The following is a 24582-nucleotide window of genomic DNA, read 5'->3' as shown; positions in this document are numbered from 1 at the left end:
ATGGTTTTGTGCACTTCGAGGTTAGAAGTTCGAACATATGGTGTTCGAACTTTTGCCGTTTCGTCAATATGATATAGACCTGATTGGCTGGCTATAGTCATGTGATAGAGTTTGCTTCCATTTTAAAAGTCTAATTGCATTGAGTTCAACTGTGTTTTAGTATTGACAAAGGGTGTAGACCCGAAAGCTTTGCTCTGTTGAATAAAGAATGCTTTCTTGATGTTGGAATTCCTGTTACCAAAAAGTATTGTTGCCAGGACATTTGCAAACATTTCAAATTCTTTCCTGTTATACATTTATGACAAATGATACTTCTTTTTCCATTGCTTTTGTTAAGCATCCTTCCTGTAGTTTTGGGTGACTTTAACTACCCATCCATTGACTGGGTAAATTACTGGTGCTCAAACTCACTTGCCCAAAGGTTCCATAGCTTTGTTATGTCCACTGCCCAGGTCCAGCTGGTTGACACTCCCTCAAGGGGTGCCAACGTGCTGGATTTGGTGCTTACCAATATGGGGGACCACTGTTGCACCATCACTGTGAGGACTTCCCTGGTGAGATCTGACCACAAATCAGTCGTGTTTGAAGTAACTATCATACCTGACCCCCCTCCCTCCCAACAGCAACTAAACTAAAAAACTTCTCCAAAACAGATTATAAGCTCCTACAGGGTGTTATACATAGTGTCAATGCACCTCCCTCCTCAGATGGAACTGGCAACTATGCCAAGTTCTTCACCAATGTTTATACAAACACCTATATAACTGCATTGACTTGGATGTACCTGATAGGACCAAAATAAGCTACTTAAAGAAGAGCAAACCTACCTGGTGGACAACTGCCATTAACAGGCTTTAAAATAAGAGGAAGAAATTTCTGTCTAAGAATAAGAGGGAGTGACCCCCAAACTGGAAGCACTCCCTCCTCAGCTTAAACAAGCAAATAAGATCTCTTGTTAAGTTCTCCAAAGCAAACTACAAATCCAGATTAGTATCCTCAACTAAGGAAAACCATAAGGCATTCTTTAGTTACATCTGTAACCTAAAAGGAAATGTCCAGATTTCTGCTGAAATGGTAGTTAATGATACCACATATACTGAGCCTGTGGACACAGCTAACCTGTGAAAACTTCAATCCCCTGTCTCCGCCACACTTACCCCATGGTATTCCTACCACCTGTCCCCAACCTTGTATCTCTAAAGAGCAGGTCATAAACGCCCTCTCTAAGGCCAAAAATACAGCATCTATGGGACCTAATAAAATCAAAGGCTGCATCCTACATGGGCTCCAAAAAGAATTATCAACACAGTTGGGTACTCTTTTCAGTAATAGTCTAAGCACCGACTTCATCCCTGAGTGGAAAATGGCCACCATTATTACCTTGCACAAAGGTGGTGCTTCCACTGACCCTGGGAACTATAGACCTATTAGCCTGACTAGCCTTATCTGCAAACCCATGGAGCAAATCATCATGGACCTAATCAACAAAGATACAGGTAATCGTCAAACACTTGACCCTACTTGGTTTGGATTTGTCAAAGGGAGATCATGCCTGTTAAACCTGGTGGAGTTCTTCGAGACAGTCACCAAGGCATTGGATGAGGAGAAATCTGTGCATACAGCCTACCTAGACTTAGCCAAGGATTTTGACACTGTCTCCCCACTCAGGCATCATTGACAATCTCACCCAGCTAGGTATCAATCCTTATATCATTAGATGGGTCACTTACTGGCTCACTGATAGAACACATATAATAAAAAATGGGGGAATTCACCTGCAACAGCAGACCTGTGATGTTCCACAGAGATCAGTCCTGCAACCTCTACTGTTTGAAATCTATTTCTCCAAAGCACAAGCAAAAATTAAAGGTCTGTGGCTGACAAAGTTTGCTGATGACTGCAAACTGGGAGCGGTCAAAGAATCTCCAAATGATGTCAACATCCTATAAGAGGATCTTACACAAACAAATGATTGGTGCTAAAGTCACAGCCTTAAATTCAATGCAAAAATGTATTATCATCCATTTCGGTAAGAGTGATGTTCTTGCTAACTACCACATCAATAGCAATAACCTAAGTACGCACTCAGTTGTGAGAGACCTGGACACAGAAATTGACAGCAACCTTGCCTTTCATCCCTATGATTCCACGGTGGTAAGAAGGACATTCTATATTGCACATATCATAAATAAGGGCATTGCTTCATGTAAAAAAAGAAAATATAACCTCTCTGTACTCTTCCCTTATCTGGCCAATAATTGAGTACAATGTCCCTTTTGGTATGTACTTTTCCAAGCACCTGCAGCAATTGGGGAAACCACAAAAGTTCCTTATAAAAAAAATTCAGGGTCTTCAGCATCTGTTCTATGTGGATCATCTGAAATCATGCCAATTTATTCTGTTTTGTACAGACTACTCAGAGGCAATCTTTGCCTTGCATACAAGGCAAGCTCTGACCCTGCTTTGTTGGAAATACTGCATACCTGCAAGTCAAATGGTACATGGATAACTCACTCTAAATGCCTTAACCTGGTATATGACATTAATAGAACCTACTGGAGGGACAGATTTGTCTCCTAGAGGTTACCACACCTTTGGAACAGACTCACACTTCATATCAAACAGAGTACCTCACTGGCCCTCTTCAAACGCAATCTGTACGATTGGATGGATGATGTAAAATCACCCCAGGGGTTCCACCTGTGTCCCTCATGGACAGGGGCAATAGGTGCTGATTGTGGAAATAAGGGTAGAACTTGACTTGCCCCCTAGGGTCATTAGCCTAGTAACTTCTTATGATCCTATGATCCTGTTGCACTTGTATACCATCAACCAACGTCATAGCCACATTTCCAGAAAAGTTCCATATACATGTAATCAATTTTCTGAGATGCTTCTCACTGTTAGTGGATTAACATTATTTACAACTATATTTTTCTTGATGTTAAACTACTTTTCAGCATTCTACCTCTATTGTAATGCTTCAGTCCATGTTGGAATTATAATTATTTTGTAATTTGGAAGTTGTGTGCATCCAAAATTTACAGCTTCATGATTTAAAGCTTGGAAAATGTCACACTTGCATATGAGTGCCATTAAAAGACACGGGATATTTTCTACTGGCTTATCTTATTTCAAGATCATTTAGTGTAATAGATACTTAAGTCTGCCATAGCTACAATGCAGAGAAAGGAGAGAAATCATAAGGCTTCTTTAACACACTGAAAAAGACACACACACACACACACACACACACACACACACACACCTCTCTCTTTATATATATATATATATATATATATATATATATATATATATATATATGTATGTATTTATTTCTGGGTCTATATTATATCATCGAACTCTTAAAAAAGCGAATGATGAATAATCATACCCATGTTAGTGAAAGCTTAAAATCTCAAAAGCTCAGAACAGCAATTTATTTCCAAAGGGAAAAAAGTCGCTGTTCCAAAAAAAAAAAGAAAAAAATTTGAAAGAATACATAAAGGGGGGGCTTTGCCCCCCACACCACCCTACTTAAATATACCAACTCCGAGATCGCACTACAGTGCCGAAAACGGCAAAGTAAGCAACCAAGCAAATTCTTTTCCTGGGAAAGAATTCACTTAAAAGCCACTTCGCTATTTTGCCTTTTCTTTGTTTTAAGTTTGACCAAGACGCATTCGATAGAATGCGTCTTTGATCATCTAATAGGAACTCTATATTTTCATATATATGGATCCCCTTCTAAACCTCAAAAGATCATATAATCGAACTTCGTTTTCATGAAATGAAAATCACAAAAGCTTAAATACCCAAATTAAGTTTTCCCATGCCAAGTAAACACTTACCCAACACGCTTTTCACCACTGTAGTGTGATCCCGGAGCTGGTATATATAATATATATATATATATATATATATATATATATATATATATATATATATATATATATATATATATAAAATTAGAGTGATGTGGGGGGTGCAGCCCCCCAAATTGGGGGGTGGTGGGCATAGCCCCTCATCTAGGTGGGTTTTATTTACTCTGGTGTGTTCAGTTGAAGTTTGCCCTGGGAAAAATTCACCATTAGGGTATTTAAAATTTATGATGTTCATCTCATGAAAATGAAATTCGATTACATGAGCTTTCAAGGTTTAGAAGTAGATCCAGGTATATGTACAGGATATATATACATATATATATATATATATATATATATATATATATATATGTATACTTGAAAGCTCATGTAATTGAACTTCATTTTCATGAGATGAACATATATGGGGTACCACATATGGCTGAATTTGTTTGTAGTTGTCATCTATTTGGTCAATACATTTTGGTCAGCTTAGGAAATAGTTGACAAGTATGCAAGACTGTGCATTTCCTGGGGTTGGGGAATATACACTTTCTCCAGTGTTGTACAGTCTTGGAGTAAGTATTTATAATTAGCAGTGGGTGCATCCTCCCATATAGGGGTCCAGGCTAGCTTGCCCCGCTGGAAAAAAGGTGTTCTGTTCTTCTTTTATTAACTTTTAGGTTTGCATATGCCAAGTTTGTTTCTTATCGTATGCATAGTAAGGTGCTGACATTTTGCATTGTTAACAATTTATATTCAACATTAAGGATGAGTACGTGTGTGTGTGTGTGTGTGTGTGTGTGTGTGTGTGTGTGTGTGTGTGTGTGTATGTGTGTGAGACATCTACTGTGTAGGTAATCATACAGTCAAAGTGCATGGTTAGCAGAAGCCAGCCCCACTGGTGTATCCAGATAAAGCCTGAGTATAATCACTGGGATCTGGATATGTTTACTGGCTTGGATACCTCTTGGAAATAGTATGGCAAAAGAAGGAATGATGTGGCTATGCCTGTTCAGCTGTCATCTAAGGCACGTACTGTGTAACATGCTGGCATGGTCCAGACATTTGCAGTCACCATAGTGGAGACCAGAACACAGACTGAGGCTATAATTAGTGTGCAGTTAGAACTTGTGAAATTTTCCACCTTGCAGAGAGTGGGTGTAGCCCTACACTATTCAGCCAAAGTGTGGATATTGCAATACAATATAAATAGTCCACTTTGTAATGTCAAGCTTTCACAATCTTGAAGCTCTGAATACCGAAGCACAGAACTTCGAGATTGTGGAATCTTGAAACAGAAAAAAAAATAAACTAAACAGCAAAACATCAGGAATCACATTTTTGCAGAGGAGCAAACCCCCCTGCACCCCACACCCCTGCAACTTAAATATACCAACCCTGAGATCGCACTACATTGAAGAGAATGGTAACTTTCCCATTCAGCACTGTACGGCGATCTCCATTGACAGTTTTCGAGATTTCACAATTTTGAAGTTCTCAGCATTGGTATTCAGAGCTTCGAGATTGTGAAATCTTGACATTATGAAGTGGACATATATAGATATATATATCTATCTATATATATCTATCTATATATATATAGCGAGAGAGGGAGAGAGACATTGAGAATAATATGTTTAATGCATGCCGATTTTATTTCTTCTGGCTCTATTTTAATGTGACTGAATGGACATGATGTTCTAGAAAGCATTTTCTTTCCAAATAGTTTTGTAGGAAAGCAGTTGTCAGTTCAAACAGCTGAAATATACTTAATTTATAAACTGTGTAGGACTTATGAGTTACAGCACCTTTTGTCGCTGATAGACATCTAAAGGTTATAACACTTTTCTAATATGTTTTAGTTTGCTGCACTCATTACTATGTGCTAGCATATTGTACATCATAAACTCGCTCTTCAACCCACACATGTACAAACATACACACACACATACCCACAATGTGCTTGCTGTTTTCCAGTTAATGTTAATATATACATGCAGTTATTTGCCACTTTAGTTCCTTCCAAACATATTGGCAACAATTTTAATATAATCCTTTATAAAATAAATTGCTATATCCTTGCTAAATAACTGTGCGACATTAGTTACAAGATAATGAACTGTGATGGCAACTGTATTCTGTAAATCCACCTCACACAAAAAAAGAAGAGGACCTCAGAATCTATAATTAATGTTTAAATGTTCCACCAACGAGGCTCATGTAGTGCCGAACAGGCTATGGGAATCCAAAATGAGAAATTTCTCCAATTGTCAGTAAAACTTCAAGTAAACCAAGTTATTTAAATAATCCAATATCAGTCCAGCTAAAAAGGATTAATTGGACAACATGAGGAGATACTGAATTAATATTGATTATACTTGAAAGCAAAACGGATAAGCAGTTTCGCTCTGTGTGCAGCACTTCATCAGAACCTTTGAACAGTACCATAATGAACTTTTAAGTAGTAAAAAATCACATGATCCAAGAATGTTAATTGAAATCAATTGAAAATTAAATAAATATTACAAACAAACAACTGTAATACAATAAAACCACAAGAAATCTTAAAAATCACATTTTAAAATATGTTGTAAATATATCACAAAACAATAAAATCACATACAAAAACTATATCAAATACTTTTAAATAAGTTTTTAAAAAAACATTAAATAAATAAATGTGTATTAATATGATTTTATCTAGAGTTGAGTAGCTCTATGTTTCAAAACTGGGACAATAGAAATGTGTTCATTCAGTCCTTTGTCATTGGAAGCATTACATTTTAACTGCCATACCAACTCCCTCATTTCTAATCTCATTTCCCAAGACGCCCCCCCAATATCCACTGGCACAACTTCTATGTTACCATAAAGGAACTTAGTAAAATGGTCATGTATCTGGGCATGTGAACATAATGCATTACTTGTATTACTTTTGTTAACAGCATATAGATGCTGATAAATCATTTTACCATCTCCCAGCAAAATCCTACAGGGAGGGTTTTCCACCACGTCTGCTCCATAGGTTCATAGGTAGGTACTAGGCTATTGGCCCTGGGGCCTATACAACCCCAGCCAAAAAGGTACCCTGGCTTTTGCCACCCAAGAAAATTATTTTCCTGTGCCTCTGTCGAGCAGAGCCACAGAGGTGATCCCCGGGGTGAATTTCCTATTTTCCCATCCAATCATCAAGATTTTTCTTGAAGAGTGCTAATGATGAGCTTTGTTTGATATAGATAAGTAGTGTATTCCAGAGTATGGGAAGTCTCTGGGACAAGAATCTATCCCTCCGGCATGTTCTGTTTATTGTGGTGACAAGGTTTAGGTCCCTAGAGCATGTAGCTCAGAGGGATTAGGATTTCTTTAAGTGGAGCATGTCCAACAGCTCTGGGTTTGACATAGCTTTGTGTTTAAGGCAGAGATCACCTCTGAGTAGGCGATATGCGACAGAGTAAAGCTGGAGTTTTTTAAGACGGTCTGTGTAGGGCATCTGATTGAAGCTGGTAATCCTCTTTGTGAGGTATTTCTGTGGCCTTTCCAGTTGTTGTAGATGTCTTGTGAGGTACATACCAAAAGGGACGTTGTACTCTATAATGGGTCTAATGAGTGATGAGTAGAGGGGAACAATGACCACTTTTTTCAGGATGAGAAACCTTTTGTGATAAGGTGTGCCACGTAGAAGGATTTCCTGACTACTGTGGCGATGTGATTATCAAAGGAGAAACTACTGTCCACCTGTGTCCCAAGGTCTCTTATCACACTTTCGGTGTTAAATATACTACCGCCTATGTTGTAGTTCATGGGCACAGAGATTTTACCAAAGGGGGTGACAATGCACTTTTTGGCACTGAGCCTGAGGCCATGGCTTTGACACCAAGCATCTGTCTTAGTGAGGCCCTTTTGTAGGATGTCCACATCATTAGGAGTTTCGATTATGGCTCCTAGTTTGCAGTCATCTGTGAACTTCATTAGCCAAAGACTTTCTGTGTTAGCCTGTACTTCAGAGAAGTAGATACCAAACAGGAGAGGACCCAGGACTGAACCCTCTGGTACTCCACTTATCACTGGTCTGAAGTCGGATTTGGAGTCTGCTACTTTCACAGTGTGGGTTCTGTCAGTAAGCCAGTTGGCAACCCTTCTTGTGACATAGGGATTTATACCTAGTTTAGTAAGTTTATCTATAATTCCAGAGTGGGGGATGGTGTCGAAAGCCTTGGCAAGATCTAGATAGGCTGTGTGAACCACCTTACCCTTGTCTACGGCTTTGGTGACTGCTTCAAAGAAGTCTGTCAGGTTTAGGAGACATGAATTGCCTTTTACAAACCCGAACTGGGTGGGGTCCAGAGTTTGGAGATTACCAATGTCTTTGTTTATAAGTTCCATGATGATACCAGACCAGGCTCGTCAGGCTAATGGGGCGGTAGTTCCTGAGGTCCGTGGTGGCTCCCCCCTTGTGGAGTGGGATAACCGTCACTGTGCACCATTCAGCAGGCACAAAGCCTAAGGGGAGGCTACGATTGAACATGGTACCTAGGTGGGGTGCCTGTTCGTTCTGTAGTTCATGTAGAATGCAACCTGGGATGTTGTCTGGTCCCATGGATGCTGTGTTCTTGGCTTTGGAGAGTGTGGTTTTTACCAGTGCAGCCGTGATTACAGGAATTTTGCATTCTTCCAGTATAGAGATGGGCTCTTTAGGGGTGAGAGGGGGGTAAAGTTAGCACTAAACCTGCCTGCCAGGATGTTGGCAATATCAGTTGGGTCTGTATATTTAGTGCCATTGTGCTGTAACTCAGAGCAGATCTGAGTGTTACCATTGAGATTTTTGACATAGCTATAGAATGCTTTGTGGTTGTCTTTAAAATAAGTGGTGATTTTGTTTTCGTAGCTAGCTTTGGAGGATTTTATCAGGGATCACAGCTTCTTACTGAGGCTGACCAGGGAGCTCCTCCACTCATGGTATTTTACTCTCTTTTGCAACAGTTTCTTCCTTCTGTTGTACAGTTTGTTTATGGCAGGGGACCACCAGATTGGCTTCCTTTTTTTGGAGGATAGTGTCTTGGTTCTGTTTGGGATAGCACGATCCATGCACTCATGTAAGTGCTTATAAAGTGCAATTGTGTAGGATTCAGTAGTCGTAACTGTATTGTCCATCTGCATGGGTGTCATGAAGTTCACCACTTTTTTTTACCATGGTTTCCTTAATGGGTGGGGGCAGGATGTGGATATCTAGGGTAATGAGCTTAAGGTCGGATCGGACCAATGAGGTGTTGACTTCAGGTTCGGAACACTGATCACTCATGTTGGTAATGACTAGATCTAGGATATTGTTGCCCCTGGTGGGGGTGTGGATAAGTTGAGCCAGGGCATTGGAGTTTATGAATTCCAGAAAGCGTTGAGTGAAGGAGTTGGTACATGAGTAGTTTTCCCAGTTAATGGTGGGGTAGTTGAAATCACCCATTATTAGGGTGTTTGGTTGAATCCTAATATTTTCCAGTGCATCAAGAAAAGAGGAGTGGGAATCCTGGGGCATGGTGGGAGATCTGTAGCAAGCTACAATTTGGATTGCAGTTTTGCCCAGAGTTAGTTGCACTTGGTTAACCTCGGCTGCATTATGCTGAGCAACTAGCCTGGAGGTGTGGATATCCTTAATGAATATGGACACACCTCCACCTTTGGTGTTCCGGTCCAGGTTACATGGCTGAAAAGTGTGGTATGAGTTATAGCCTGGTAGTGCAGGTGTACTCTCTGGAGCCTTGAACCAGGTCTCAGTCACAGATATCGATGCTCTCCATTTTAAGGAGTGCCTCGAGTGAGTGCATTTTGAGATTTAGACTTCTAGCATTGAGTAGCATCACCCACAGTTTTTGCTTGCCTGTTCCTGTTACGGTGGTGAATTTGTCATTTGAACCTTGCCTAAAAAAGGCACTATAGGGGCAGCAAGAACCTTAGCCAGTATCCGGAATCCCAGGGGTGACAGGTGCAGGCCATCTCTGGCAAAGCATCGTGGTCTGTCGACCATGTCATCCCAGGCAGACTGATACTGGATCCCAATAGAATGGCACCAGAAACTTAGCCAATTGTTGAAGTCAGTCATTTTGTCCTTGTACTGCGGCATCATTCTGGGTGATGGAAGAATGTTACTCAGGGCTAGGGTCATACCTACCTGGGCTACAGGATTGGAGAGCTCTTCCATGTCTCTTTTCATGTAGTCCAGGGAGGTACGTCTCAGGTCATTCACACCAAAATGGACAATGACAGAGTCATATTTGTACTTGTTGTGGAGTGACCTGAGTGCATGGGTTATGTGGTGGATCCTGGCACCCGACAAGCAGCTGACAGTAACCTTCTCCTTGTTTAGCCTGGTGAGTGGGACATCAGTCTGCCTGACTATAGAGTCACCTATGGCTAGTGTGTTGGGTACTTTGTTTTGCCTAATTGGCTGTGGTTGAGTGGCACACTGAGTCTGCGGGCTATGTGTCATTTGGGTTGTGTTGGGAGATGGAGTTTGCTTGCGTTTCTGCTTTGGAGGTCTCCGTTGCTTAGACAGATTATTATTGAGAGCCTCCGCAAATGTTTTTGTGTTACTATGTGTGGATTTTGGTGGTGTAGATTTAGTGAGACTATGCGATGAGTGTGGTGTGGTGCAAGTGTTTACCTTCTCCTCTTGACTGTCAACTTCAGTCTTGATTGGAGAGAGCTTTACCTCCAGTTTGGCTAGATAAGTGCATCTCTCACAGGTTGTTGCGTTGGGTGGTAGGAGGAGAGGGTTGTCTGTGTACATGAGGCAATTTCTACATTGCCCCAAGATGCCCAGATTCATCAGATAGACAGGAGAGAACACTGTGAGCTGACCCTTGGACATGCCTAAATAAAAAACTATTTTCCTCTAGACAAGTGAGGAAAGTGAGTACAAGACCTGTTTTTCTCTAAGCAAGTGAGGAAAGTAAGTACCAAAACTGTTTTCCTCTAGGTAATGAGGAAGGTTGAGTGCTGTAGTAATTAATAGGTTATTTAGTGCTTACAAAATCTGAACAAGTGCTGATCACGAATAAGCAAATTCAAGTGCTAAAACTAAGAATCTGTATCTGGACTAAACTAGTTGCAGAAAAGGGGGGAAACAAGTGCAAATGTGGGTTTTTAAATCAGAAGGTTGAGAGAGATGGAAAAACTGCCCAAACGGCCAGTAACTACAATTTATGGGCCAGAACCACTCCTTATGTGGTAGATAAGTTACCTAGTGCTTACCACTCCCACTGATAAGCAAGAAGGCTTCCCTCCAACACAGAAAGCCTGGGGGGGGGGGCTCAGAAGCTTACATACAGTCCTGGATACAGCAAATCTGAATCTGGACTACACTAGTTACAGGAAAGGTATTTATATATATATATATATACAGAAAAGTAGCTAAAACAGCAGTAAAACAATTCAAATGCAGTGCAAGCTAGCACACTTGAGTATGTAGAATGTTAGACCAAACAGTTTAACAAATGCAATTAAATTAAAAATGACTAAAAACAAGTGCAGAAGGAGTCTATTAGGTAGAATGAGGTAAAGAGATGAGACTGGGGGGAGTGTCCCAGATCAAATCTACAGTGGGGTGTGGGCAACTGCAAAAGCCTCTAAATTTAAACAACAAGACAGGAATAGGGAGGGTAGGTATGGGAAAACCAACGCCTTCAGCAGAGATCTGAAAAACTATACAGTGAAGCAAAAATAACAGTGCACAACTCTGAAGTCAGCCAACAATTATATAAAATTAGTCAAACAACAATTACCAGTACACAAAGTGCCAGAAAAATATACTCTGCTTTGTATATCTCCAGATAGTTTGAAGGACAAAGATGTAACTACATTGATGGCATGTGACACACTTCCTCGTTCCTGTATGTACTGTTTTTAAAGGACATTCAGACATTTTCAAGTTCTTCTTCATTTTGAGTACAGAGGAGGAGGATGTACCAAGAGGCTTAAAAGTGCTTTCATCAACCTTAAGAATACTCCAGTTTTTAAGGACTGTTATCCTTGATACTTTTTGCAAGACCACTATAGGTTATTACAAGGGAATATGAAAAGTGAGATGATGGCAGATTTTTCTCAGTGTCAGACCTATAGTTTTTCCTTAAAAGTAACGAGACATTTTGTCCTAAAGGTGGGGTGTATTCAGTATCCCAAGTTTGTGTAACCTCTCAACTGATGGAGTTCAACAAATCTATAGGGTTGCCCCTATATAAAAATTTCTTGGCCACAGAGTCAATTTCCTCCTTAAATAAATGGAAATCATAACATAAACGAGCTACACTGACTAGTTGTCCTTTAAAAATGTTCTTTTTAGTGTGTTTAGGGTGGCAACTGTGGTAGTCAAAGTACCTGTTTGAAAAAGGGGGTTTCTATAAATTTTAGACCCAAAACAAGCCTCCATATAAATGACCGCATCTAAATAATCAGTAGAGTCAGAAGTGTAGTGGCCCGTGAAGATCAAATAAGAAGTACTGTTAATGTAGAAAAGGAGTTGCAAATGTCTGTGTCGACATCCATATTCTTCCATAAAATAAAAATGTCATCAAGGTATTGCAAGTAAATGTGCCAATGGTCAATGAATGGGCTTTTCAACACAAAGATCTTCTCCCAAGTATATAAAACAAGGTTAGAGTATATGGGTTAACAACTTGCACCCATAGCTACACCCTTTACTTGCCTTTAGTATTCACCTGTGCACTCTATATGCAACAACTGCATTTTTTCACAACATTAACTCACTGGAAACTGTTATAATTTTTTGTATTTCATATATTTCACCAATAGATCCATCCATACACAACTCATTTTCCCATTTTTGTGCATGGAATTGGGGTGTCACTTCAACAGTGACAATCATCTACAGCCAAGCTTTACACCACAGGGTGACTAGCCCTGCTGTAGTAGTTCTTCCACACCAAACACATGCATATGTACTCATACCTATGGCCAACTTAGAGTGCTCAGTCACCTACTGCATGTCTTTGGAATGTGGGTGGAAACCGAGCACCCAGAGGAAACCTATGCGAACACAGGGAGGACATACAGACTGCACACTGAAGGCAACCCAGCCATGAATCGAATTGAGGAACATACTGCAGTCAGGTGACAATGCTATCTGCTTTGCCGCTGTACCACCCTATTTGTCACTGATAGATGACATTATAAATTTCTGTTGCAACTGTAAATTAATAATTATAGCTGTATATTGAAGCTTTTCTCCCTCAGTTTCTATTGAAAATAGGTTTTAGCTCAGCTGGACTAACTCAGTCAACAGATGAAAATAAATATATATATATTTTTTAAAGATGTAATTTGCATATAGTCATCATCAAGTTAAGAATAACTGTGTGCAGTCCAGTAATACAGTTGATTCATTTTGAAGAGATCTGAAATACATTATCCTTAATAAAAGAAGGTCAATGTATTTTATTAAATGCAGCTATATTTCCTATGATAGTGCTCTTACTTTCCAGTGTATTTCTGCATGACTGTGTTAAACATATTATATAATTCCAACAGAAAACAGTTTCAGTATAATTTAATTTCAGTTTTATCAGGTTAAGAATTCATCTTACTGGTGTTCTATACTATTTTTTAATACTTACAGAGCTTAGGAATGGCATCCTTTGACCTTACCTTACTAAAAACACAAAAATATTTTGTCTTAGCCAACTCACAAAATGAATCTCACCATGATTATAAAACTGATACTTTCATAAAAGGCAAGCTCACGCTATGCGTGAGGTTAAATGCTTTTATTGTTTTCTTTGAAATGCTGCTCCTTTTACCATTTGTAGTGAATTACAAAAGAATGTGAATAAAACAATTTAAACTATGACTGTATCGTAAGGACTTTGGAATTGTCATTCTGAGAGATATTTTATCACATTTTTATATAAATTATAAAACAAATTAGTACAAACTCCAGCAAGAAAGCGTTTCTGTATAAAATAAATGGCATTCCAGAGAAGACCGACTGCTGTTGTTCTATTTTCTAATTCACATTAATCCTGCAGGCAGAATTATACAGTGACGAAACCTCCAGGCTAGCACATTGTTTCCATTACTTTTTAAAAATATTTATCCCTGTATAACATGCCTACACTTCAAGCTTTCTTCTGATTTGACCAATGTACGCAATGTGACAAGGAACTTCACAGCATAAACAATATTTGTACTATAAAAAAATGGGTCTATATTATATAAGCGAACGCAATGAATTGCAAACGCTATATAATCGGCCCACAATCCCCGAAAACCCCAAATGTTGAACATATGGATCAGCGATTTTTTTCCCAGGGGAAAAAAATCGCAGATCTGTACAAAAAAAATCAAAACACAAAATAAAGTGTAGGGGAACTTTGCCCCCCCCTCCCCCAGCTCCCTTACTTAAATATACCAACTCAGAGATTGCACAACAGTGGAGGAAATTGCAAAGTCCCAAAAAACAGCACAGTGATTTTTTTTTCTAGGAAAAAAAATCGCTGTTCTGTGCTTTCAGTTTTTTTGCCATTCCGCGTAATGATGTTCGACTAAACAGCGTTCGCAATTCATTGCATTGGCTAAAATAATAGGGACCCGACAAAAATACATATCTCTCACTTGAAAACTTATTCTTAATTAAAAAGAAAAGAAAAAAAGAAAAAAAAAAAACTTGGTGATAATGAAGGAACAACAGCAACATTCACAATAAGGAAATACCTCATATTCAGAAGGACCAAAAAAGCAGCAGTGTGGAGATGGGGACTTGTGAAGCATAGAGGGATGGGCAGAAGAGGGTTATAGTCATGACATGAATAAAATGAGCAGGAGAGGATATTAAAGTCTCTTAATATTCATGATAGAACTTATTGTTAGTGTAAATATGAAATTAAAGAGAAATGTCTTGGTGAGGTCTGACATCTTTAGAGTAAAAGGTGATTTGACAAGAAAGGAATGCCAGCTGTATAGGGTGAGGGGATTTATTTGTATATGGGAAGGGATATTAGAACTCAGTTAACTACAGTAGAATGCATATTTGAAATATGTGGCTTTATGTTGAATATGTACATGATATTGTGATGCACATGATGAAATGCTATACTATTAAGGAGTTAAACTGATTAAATTAATAAAATGGATAAAGTAAAAAAGTATTATTATGTATCCTTTTGTAATAACTATGGATAAGATTTCATCTTTAAAAATAAACCTGTGCTTTTATATATCTCTGCCCCCCCTTCCAAAATGTACTGATTTTAGTTAAAACAATCAAATGTCTACACTCTACATTGATGATGTCGACCCCAAAACATTGAGTTTGCAAATGCTGACATGCTATTACAAATGCACCGAGCAACAGCTTTAGCACATGCAAAATTAAAACTTAAAAACATTTTTTTTCCTTTTGCAGGGAGCAAACACCCCTGCAGTCGCCTTGTGTGGAGTTGTGGCCCCCACACTCCCTGCTAATTATGTATACTAACTCTGAGATCCTACAATTTTGGGAAATTTCCAAACCCAAGAATTGCGTGATCTCATACACCTATTGACATTCTGCATAGTCGAGCAAATTTTGTGGATTAAATTCAGCATTCCCATATATACATATTTATATGAGGTCTATGAGGTTTGGTCAATCATGGCTAAGATCAACCTCTGTATTGCAGACCCACTTTGGTTGAGAATGTAGATGGTCAACAGCTGTGCAATAAAGGATAATCCCTGGGTAGATGAATAGTCCCCTTCCCTGGGGATTGTCAGATCTTGGAGTTAGTATATATATATATATATATATATATATATATATATATATATATATATATATTTATATAATCAGCACTTGGTGTGGTGTGGGGGTGTCTACCTGTAAAAACAATGTTTGTTTTAATGCATGATCCGAGGAGGAACCTCAGAGTACGGGCAGAAGGTGTCCATGTTTTGTGATTCTATGTTACTGTGTCAATGCCACTAGATACATATACATGGTTAGAGTTAGAATTTGCATATATTAGTAATGAGGTGCAGGGGGGAGGTAAAGTACCACTATTCAAACAATGTTTTTTTCTAATCTACTGGTTATTTTCTAGATATCAGTTATTGAGAATATATTTATAGACAGACACGCAGACATATACACAGACATATGTATGTATGTATGTATGTATGTCTATGCCTGTGGGTGGATGGATATGTGTATGTGTGTGTGTGTGTGTGTGTGTGTGTGTGTGTGTGTGTGTGTGTGTGTGTGTGTGTGTGTGTGTGAAGCTGTGAAACATTTTCTAGCAATTTTGTACAGTTTGTCTATTGATGATGTCATACACAGAAGTAATTTTGTATGAATCTCATTGGCTGGCACTTTATAATTCCAAAGAACACAGTAAACGATAGTTGAATTATTTCACATGGATAACAGTAGCCTATTGAAAGGAATGCATGTGAAGTTTGCAGACGCAATGCATTCCCTGAATAGCGTACAGAATAATAATCTGAAGTGCATTTTCTTTTTCTTTTTTCTGAGACAAAATGAAAACCAAATATTTGCATTCACTTCCCCATAAGCTACTGCCTTTATAACTGATGCCTACACATATTTGCAAATGGGATGCACAGCTCTCAATTAACAGCACTTAACCACTGCCCACCACTGTGCATGCCATTGTGTACAAAATGCAAAAGGTGCTCAGATTAAAATGTCTACTTCTCAGCTGCTCTGATCTAAATTCATACATCCTGTCTGTCTTTACAGCTGTTTCTTCACTGTGAATCCAGTCTAAATTACTCATTCTGCACATTACCACTCTCTTCTGCAAAATGCTTTCCTTTCTGAATTTTTTTAAATAATACATCATCAAATGCATAGAAGTATAGCATCACTTTTGTTGTTTTCTATTGTGTCAAGTCTTCATGTCTGCAAAATCACAGAGACAGAAACATGTTTGGAACTATATAAACCAACTGATCTTTGCTCTGTGTCCCCATGAACCTCATCAACATTAGAAGCCATTAGAGGTGACTAGTGCAGGCAGAATATGCATGCATGCAGATAAGTTTTACATCTGATGAGTGGAACTCAACAATGCTGCCTTGATGAATGGTCCCTCCGAGATGTGTCCTGTAAACCTTTGATTCGTACGTGACTACATCTAACTAATGCTGCCCCTTATTCTGCAGGATGTAATCATCATATATTGTATTCTTAGGTCCTCATTGTTGGAGGCAACGCATAACTAGTCCATTTACAACATAGCTCTTAACATCTTTGCTCAAGAATCACGAGCAGAGCCAAAAATAATGAGGAATGAATTCCTAAAACCTCGATTCATTTTAATGCTATTCTAATTCAGTTGAAAAGTTAATAGAGCAACAGGTTTTGCATCAGAATGCATTTTCTGGTCAATAAGAAGTGTTAAGCTCTATTGTCTGACATTATTTACTGACTATAATCCTTAGTGGTTTACCGAAAAATCAGTGACACAAAGTCAGAAATAGTTTGCAAAAGGGAGAACATTTGTGAGGTATGCAGTTAATAAGAATCAGTAAGCAAAGTTGATTCTAACAATAATATCTGCTTTCCCTAATGTATTGGTGGAATGATCACTAAAGCCTGGCCCTACTATACCTGGCTCATTTCCAGTTTAGTGACTCAGATATGACTATATTTAGTAGAATGAAGTGCGGGGCCATAACCCTCAGCAAGGAATAATGTGAACACAAAACACCCTTCCAAATAAAATGATACTATCTCATGCTGGTAAATAATGTCGCAACAGTTTCCACTCTTGAATGACAATATGCCTGATTAAATGGAACTAACTGAACTGGTTACTAGCATCACAGTGAGGTAGTTAAAGTTTCTTAGCCTTTGAAAACGTAGTTGTCTGTAGCATGTAAGAACATATAGTAAGTCAGATAAGTACAGACCCTAATGCAATAATATGCAGTAGGGGTGTGTGGCAAATGCTGGCCAAACACACTGACCAAAAGTGATATTATCAAGATGGGACATACCTTGGAATATTTTATGAAATGAATAAAGACAGGGTAAAATATAAAACAACTTATGAAAATTTCTAATTGTTATGAGCACACTTATTTATACAGCAAAAAACCTATTGAGTGAAGCAATAACTTTTCATGGATTGTGAAAATTATACTCACAAATTAGTTAACTTTGTTATTAAAAACATGAAAGTGGCTAGTGCAAAGACTAAGGCCTCACTTTTTCCACAGAATAACCGCTTGACTACTGTCATAATGTAAACTCAGATTTCTTTATACTCAAGAGTTGTTCTTTTTTTAGAAGCATTTGATTGCATGTCTGGTTACAGAAACCATGCAAACCAGGAAATGTCTGCCACCTTGCAATATTTACACAACCTTACAATATTTGCACACCTTAAATATTGTTCTTTCTTTCTTCTTAGCATTTCAATCACATCAGGCTTTTTTACTCAGCAGAATGTCAAAAAAGAATGAGGCCAACAGTATCTGTTTTCAGGCATCTGAAACAACAGTAACTGCCCATTCTTATGGGAGTCATCTTGTGGCAAAATATAAATTGTCAGCACTTTGGGAGTAGTTCTCATGAAAGTCAGTTCTGTATTTCCAGATGTTAGCAATAATTAAGGACTGTTTCCACCATGGCTAAAGTTCATCTTTTTATGTCGGTAGAAATGAATTCTTATGGAGCTGAAATGGTTTAAAAAGAGTAAAGTTAAGTATTATTATTTAAGCTTAACTACGAAGGAATCTAAAACACACCCTTTATTAAAAAAGCCTTTTGTGATGCTAATGGCAATTCCATATATATAACTGTAACTATAAAATTATATTTGACGTTCCTGATGCAAAATGCAAAGCTGGTAGCCTGTTTTGGTGGTATACAACAGTGGTGAAACAAGGAATTACTACTCTGTTGGAAAAGGTATTATTGACTTTGGCTGGTATGGGCCATATAAACAGCTACATTTTACTTATCCTAACCACTGAGCAATTTAAGGTGACCGTACCTTATCATTTATTTTCCAAATAACATCTGAGACAGGAATATATGTTGTCCTTACTAGTACAAAGAGTGGATGTGTTGTCCAGTCAAGTTGCAGTCTTACTGGTTAATTTTCTGTGAAATTGAAGGCAACTCAAAAACCCAGCTGACTTTGTGATATTCTACCTCTGTGTGGTTTATAATAATAATATTGCATGTGATATCCTATACCGTTTCTGCAAGTCTTTACTGTGAAACTCTTAAGATAGTCTGTCATTTCAGGATTTTCCAACCATTACCATCTTCCCTTACCTGAAACGTCATGTTTTCTACTTAAAACATTCTATTTTTCCCTGCCAAGACTGTGACTCTGTCTTTACAGAGTAATGGACAATAACTCTACATGTTGCCATCAATGATCGGTCTAATTTTAATCACAGGGACAAAGTGCTTTTCCCTTTTAGAAATAGATGGCCTCACAAAAAGTAACTGATCAGTCGTTGCTTTTCAGAAGACAATGAATTAGGAATATATGAAAACCATCAACACAGTTCATCCTGTGTACTTCTGCACGTTATAGGGAGATATTTATTAGTACATTTGAGGAGTTAGTTAAAATTCACTAGCAATTAGATACAAGTTAGTTATGTGTCAAACTGCAGTAGTCACATTACTGGATCTAAAGGATTAGTGTAAGTTACCTAGGGAGTAGATACATGCTAATTTTGCACTACTCAGCATTTGCAACTTTTTTAAAGGGATGTAGTGCCGTAAATGTTTTTATATAATATGCACTTTGTAATGTTTTCTTGTTTTTCTGTAGTGATGATACTGACTGGCATTTTGAATCATGTGGCAAACAATCATGAAAACCTCTCCTTCTGAAAACAGATTTTGGTTGGACAACACCATTTGCATATTTTGTTTTGCATTCCGCCAGCAGTATAATCCCACAGATCTCAGTAGCTCTTATTTCTGGAATTGAATGGTTATATCTCCAAGGATGATCACACTACTGTAATAATGTGATTGTATCACCACTACCCAGTCTTTGGCAGAAACTGTATATATTCACAGTCTTTATCCAGTTTTCTTTCCAAATGTTTGAATCTTATAAGCCTAGCCAAGACTTTAGCTCATGTTTAGACAAATCAGCACCCAATGCCGCTGCCCAGCAGGGACACAGGTAGAATCCCTGGGGTATATTTTCTGTTTCACGTCCACTTATCAAAGTTGGACTTAAAAAGTGGTAAAGAGGTACTCTGCTTGATGTGGAGAGGGAGTCTATTCCATAGATGAGGGAGTTTCTGGGACACAAATCTGTCCAGCCAACAAGTCTTGCTGATGTCACAGACCAGGTTGAGGCTGAGCGTCCAGGTTTCTCAAGTAGAGCTCGACTTGCGGATATGCAGCAGTCCCATCAAGGTGGGGTCTGTGATCACCTTGTATGCCAGATAGAGGTCACCTCTGAGAAGTCTGTATGAAACTGAGTAGAGGGATAGGGCTTTTAGCCTATCTGTCTATGGTAGATGTTTGAGGCCCTGAATTCTCCTGGTGAGGAACCTCTGTGGTCTCTCCAGCTGCTGCATGTGCTTTGCAAAGTACATGCTGAAAGGGGCGTTATACTCAATAATGGGCATTATAAGGGAAGAATACAGGGATGTTATGACCTCCTTGCCCCTGGATGAGATACCCTTACTTATAAGGTGGGCCATGTAGAAGGCTTTACATGCAGTGGAAGCAACATGGTTGTCAAAAGTCAGGTTGCTATCAACCTGGGTGCCCAAATGCCTCACGATTGATTGTGAGCTTAGGACATTGTTATTAATGTGATAATTTGTGGGGATGTTTCTCCCCAAATGGGATGATGATGCATTTTTTGGAATTCAGCTTGAGGTAATATTTCTCACACCAGTCATTTGTCTGAGTAAGACCCTCTTGAAGGATGTCCACATCACTAGGGGAACTGATGACAGCACCCAGCTTGCAGTCATCTGCAAACTTGGTCAGCCATAGTCCACTGGTTTTGGCCTGCACCCCAGAAAAGTATATCCCAAATAACAGAGGCCACAAGACTGAACCCTGGGGTATGCCGCTTGTTACGGGTATACTGCTTGATGTGGCTTCCCCTATTTTGACTACATGGGTTCTATCAGTGAGACAGTTTGCTACCCATTTGGTAAAATATGGATTGATGCCTAGTTGAAAGAGTTTATCTATTATGCCCGAGTGTGGAATAGTGTCAAACGCTTTGGCCAGTTCAAGGTAGGCAGTGTGCACTGAGTTCCCCTAGTCCATTGCTTTGGTGATTGTCTCAAAGAAATCAACCAAATTTAGCAGACATGACCTCCGCACTGACAAAGTGAAACTGTGTGGGATCAAGTGTTTGGAGGTTGCCAATGTCCTTGTTAATGAGGTCCATGAAAATCCATTCCATGGCCTTGCAGATCAGGCTAGTTAGGCTGATGGGTCTATAATTTCCTGGATTGGTAGACACTCCACCATTGTGCAAAGTGCTGTCCTCCACTCAGCTGGGATGAAACCAGTACTCAGGCTTTGGTTGAATAGGGTGCCTAATGGTGCTGCAAGTTCCTGCCTGAGTTCACGTAGGATGCAGCCTGGGATGTTATTGGGTTCCATGGAGGCTGTATTTTTTGCCCTTCAGACAGCAGTGATGACCTATTCCCTAGATATAAGGGGAAAGGGCAGGTACTGGGGATGTCCTGATTTACTGATGAGGGGGACAGAGGGATAAAGTTTTCATTGAATCTGTCAGCCAGCAAGTCTGCTATATCTGCAACATTTGTATATGTGGTGTCCTTGACCACCAGTTCTGAACAGATCTGGGTGCTTCCTTTGAGGTTGAAGACATATGTGAAGAAGGCCTTATGATTGTCTCCAGTAGATGTGGCCAATTTAGACTTGAAATTTGCTTTGGAGGATTTCACTAGTGCTCTTATTTGTTTGTTCAGGCTAAGGAGCCATTGCTTCTAATTGGGCACCTGCTCCTTCTTGGTCTTGGACAGCAATTTCTTCCTTTTGTTATAGAGTTTGTTTATTGCAAATGTCCACCAAACAGGTTTACTCTTCCTTGCAGAATATGATTTAGTCCTGTTGGGTATTCCTGCTTCCATGCATCTATATAAATGCTCATATAGTACTTTGGTGTAGTTTTGGATATTGGTGCCAGTTCCTACAGAGAGGGAGGGGCCTTTGAAGCTGTTTATAGCATCCCTCAGGAGGCTGTAATCAGCTTTGGAGAAGTTTTTATGTCTGATCCTAGCTAGAGGGGAGTAATAATTTGTATGCGTTTTGTCTGTATCAGCCTCCAGTACAGAAACATCTCTCTTTATGCATGCTCTTCAATAGTGGCTAGCCAGGCCAGTATGACATTACCAGTGACTTTTTAGGTAGTATAATTTTTCAATAAGGGTTCTTCTCACTAAAAAATACAAAGTATTCAGCTACTAGTACCATTTATCACATCAGGATGGTGACCAATCCAGGTCCACCAAAACTTTGGTTCAGTTCCCTGTTAGAAATGCAAGGCACACAATTGTGGGTTCTTGAACTTTTAAATTAATATTTAAATATGAAAGAAAAGAAAAGCAAATCTCAAACCTCACAAAAATGCAGTTATTTTTAGGAGGCCCACCTACATTCAAGGAGTAGCAAACTGCTCCAATAGTACCTTTGTATACTAATTCCAAGATCACTGTACCTTGAAGTGGTGGGAATAAACCATGGTGCCACCCTTGAAACCATCGCTGCCAACCTCTACAGTGGTGTTACTACCTGTGAAAGACAGAGCCACATTTCTATTTAACTGCCATATCTACAAGTTGTAAAAAAATTGGACACTGCCCCTCCCTCAAAAAAAAATATAAATCAAGCAGCTTAAATCTACACACTTAGCAAGAAGATAGTAGTGCCCTCATTAGAGCTCATTTTAAAGGCTCCACAGGAGAAAGCGCTACATCTGGGCTAGGCCCAGCTGTTTGAAATAAGCTACCTGAAAAAGAGAGGCAGGAAGAGATACTTCAATTACTTAGATAGAAACTGAAAGAACAGTTAAGTACACTAAATGGTCATGCTTCTGTGACAATGGCTATTCCTTGCAGTTCGCTCTGTTGTCAAATCTTTCTTTTGCAAAGACCTTCTTTTAACAAATGACCATTGGTTGAATGCTTGCCTTACTTACAATTACTGTAATAGCATCACTTACAGCTATAATTATAAATAGCATGCAGTTGTTTTGTGTCTAGTTTGTTACTTTAACATGTACAGCTTTGAGTATTATTTAGTCTATATATAATTTACTGCTTGAATGTTGCAGTTGGTTCCTTGGTTGTGGCTGAAAAGCGTCTGTTAACCAGTTCACCTACCCGGATATCAAACCAGAATAAATAAACAAACAATCAAACAAACAAAAATTAAGTAAATATAACTCATATGTATTCTATATATTTGCACTTCCTTCATAATTAAACTTAATAGGTTTTCTCCATCTTTGCACTTCCAGTCTTACTGTTGTGAAGAATGTAGTTTACAGTTCTCAGAATTTTAACAAGGACCATTTTAGCTTGTTTCCTTACTCTACCTGCACTCCCAACAAAAACAAAATCACATACTCACACTGTACAAGAAACATTTTTCTTTTGGGGGGGGGGGGGGGATCCAGAGAGAGTTAAGGAGGATTTTTGTACACAGTGAAATTCATTTACAAAGATTCTGCATTACAAGAACTTGTATAGGATTCCTTGTCTAAAAGCAGCGTACACTTTCACCAATCTCCATTACTTAGTTCGATATATTTATACTAGTAACTAAGTCAAGCTCTTTTTTCGTGATGTGCCATGAAGCCACACATCTACTAGTCCAGATTCACTTACCACTTTTTAAAGCAGCAGACCAGCAAAGTACACATGCTGGGCTTGAGTATATTGCTTTTTAAGATGTCGCAGCGACCTTATGACTTTCAGTGGACAGAAGGTGATTTCATTTCTCCAAGGTAGTATGAGTACACATTCAAAAATATATTCATATGGCTCTGAAAGCAGCAAAGGAATAAACATTCATGTTGTAACTGTACAGACAGCAGCATCTGAAGAGAGGTGACATTTTTTAAATAACAGGTTGGCTGGGTAGGGAAATAATAACAGGTTATGAAAACAAAATTAAGGTTTCTGTCTCTTCCTATGGCTTGTTCCAATCACTGTTTGTTTAGAAGGTTGCTTTCTATACTACTTGCCATAGCCTTCCTAGCTTCCTGCGTATTAATACCTGGATATGTACATTCTTTGACTGATGCTGTTTTATATCAGTGCAGTTACACATACTCACAAAAGGAGCTTTGCCACATTTCAGACAGCTCCCATGGGGCCGGTGTGGTGCAGGGGTTCTGCATTGGGTTTAGAAGTATGGCTGCATCAGTTTGAGTCTTGTTGGCCCAAACTATTATCTGGCAGTTGTCACAAAGGATTACAAGTATGAGCTGTTAACAGCTACTTCCTATGGAAGAACAAGCAGAAAAGGAGCCATGCAACATTTCTGACAGTTGCCATAGCAACTAACATACTATTTTCCGGCTCTGGGATACTGTTCAGCTTTACTTGTTTTGGTCCTTCAATGACAGTTTTTCCCCTGGATGTTCTCATCAGTCCAACAGATCCCACTGTTTCACTCTTGTCTTACGTCTCTCTTACTTCCAACCCTGCTGCATAGCTAGGAAGA

Source organism: Protopterus annectens, chromosome 16.part0 (assembly GCF_019279795.1).
Source record: "Protopterus annectens isolate FY-2018-M chromosome 16.part0, PAN1.0, whole genome shotgun sequence".
In the NCBI taxonomy this organism is placed as follows: Eukaryota; Metazoa; Chordata; order Ceratodontiformes; family Protopteridae; genus Protopterus; species Protopterus annectens.
Note: the sequence above shows the minus strand (reverse complement) of the source record.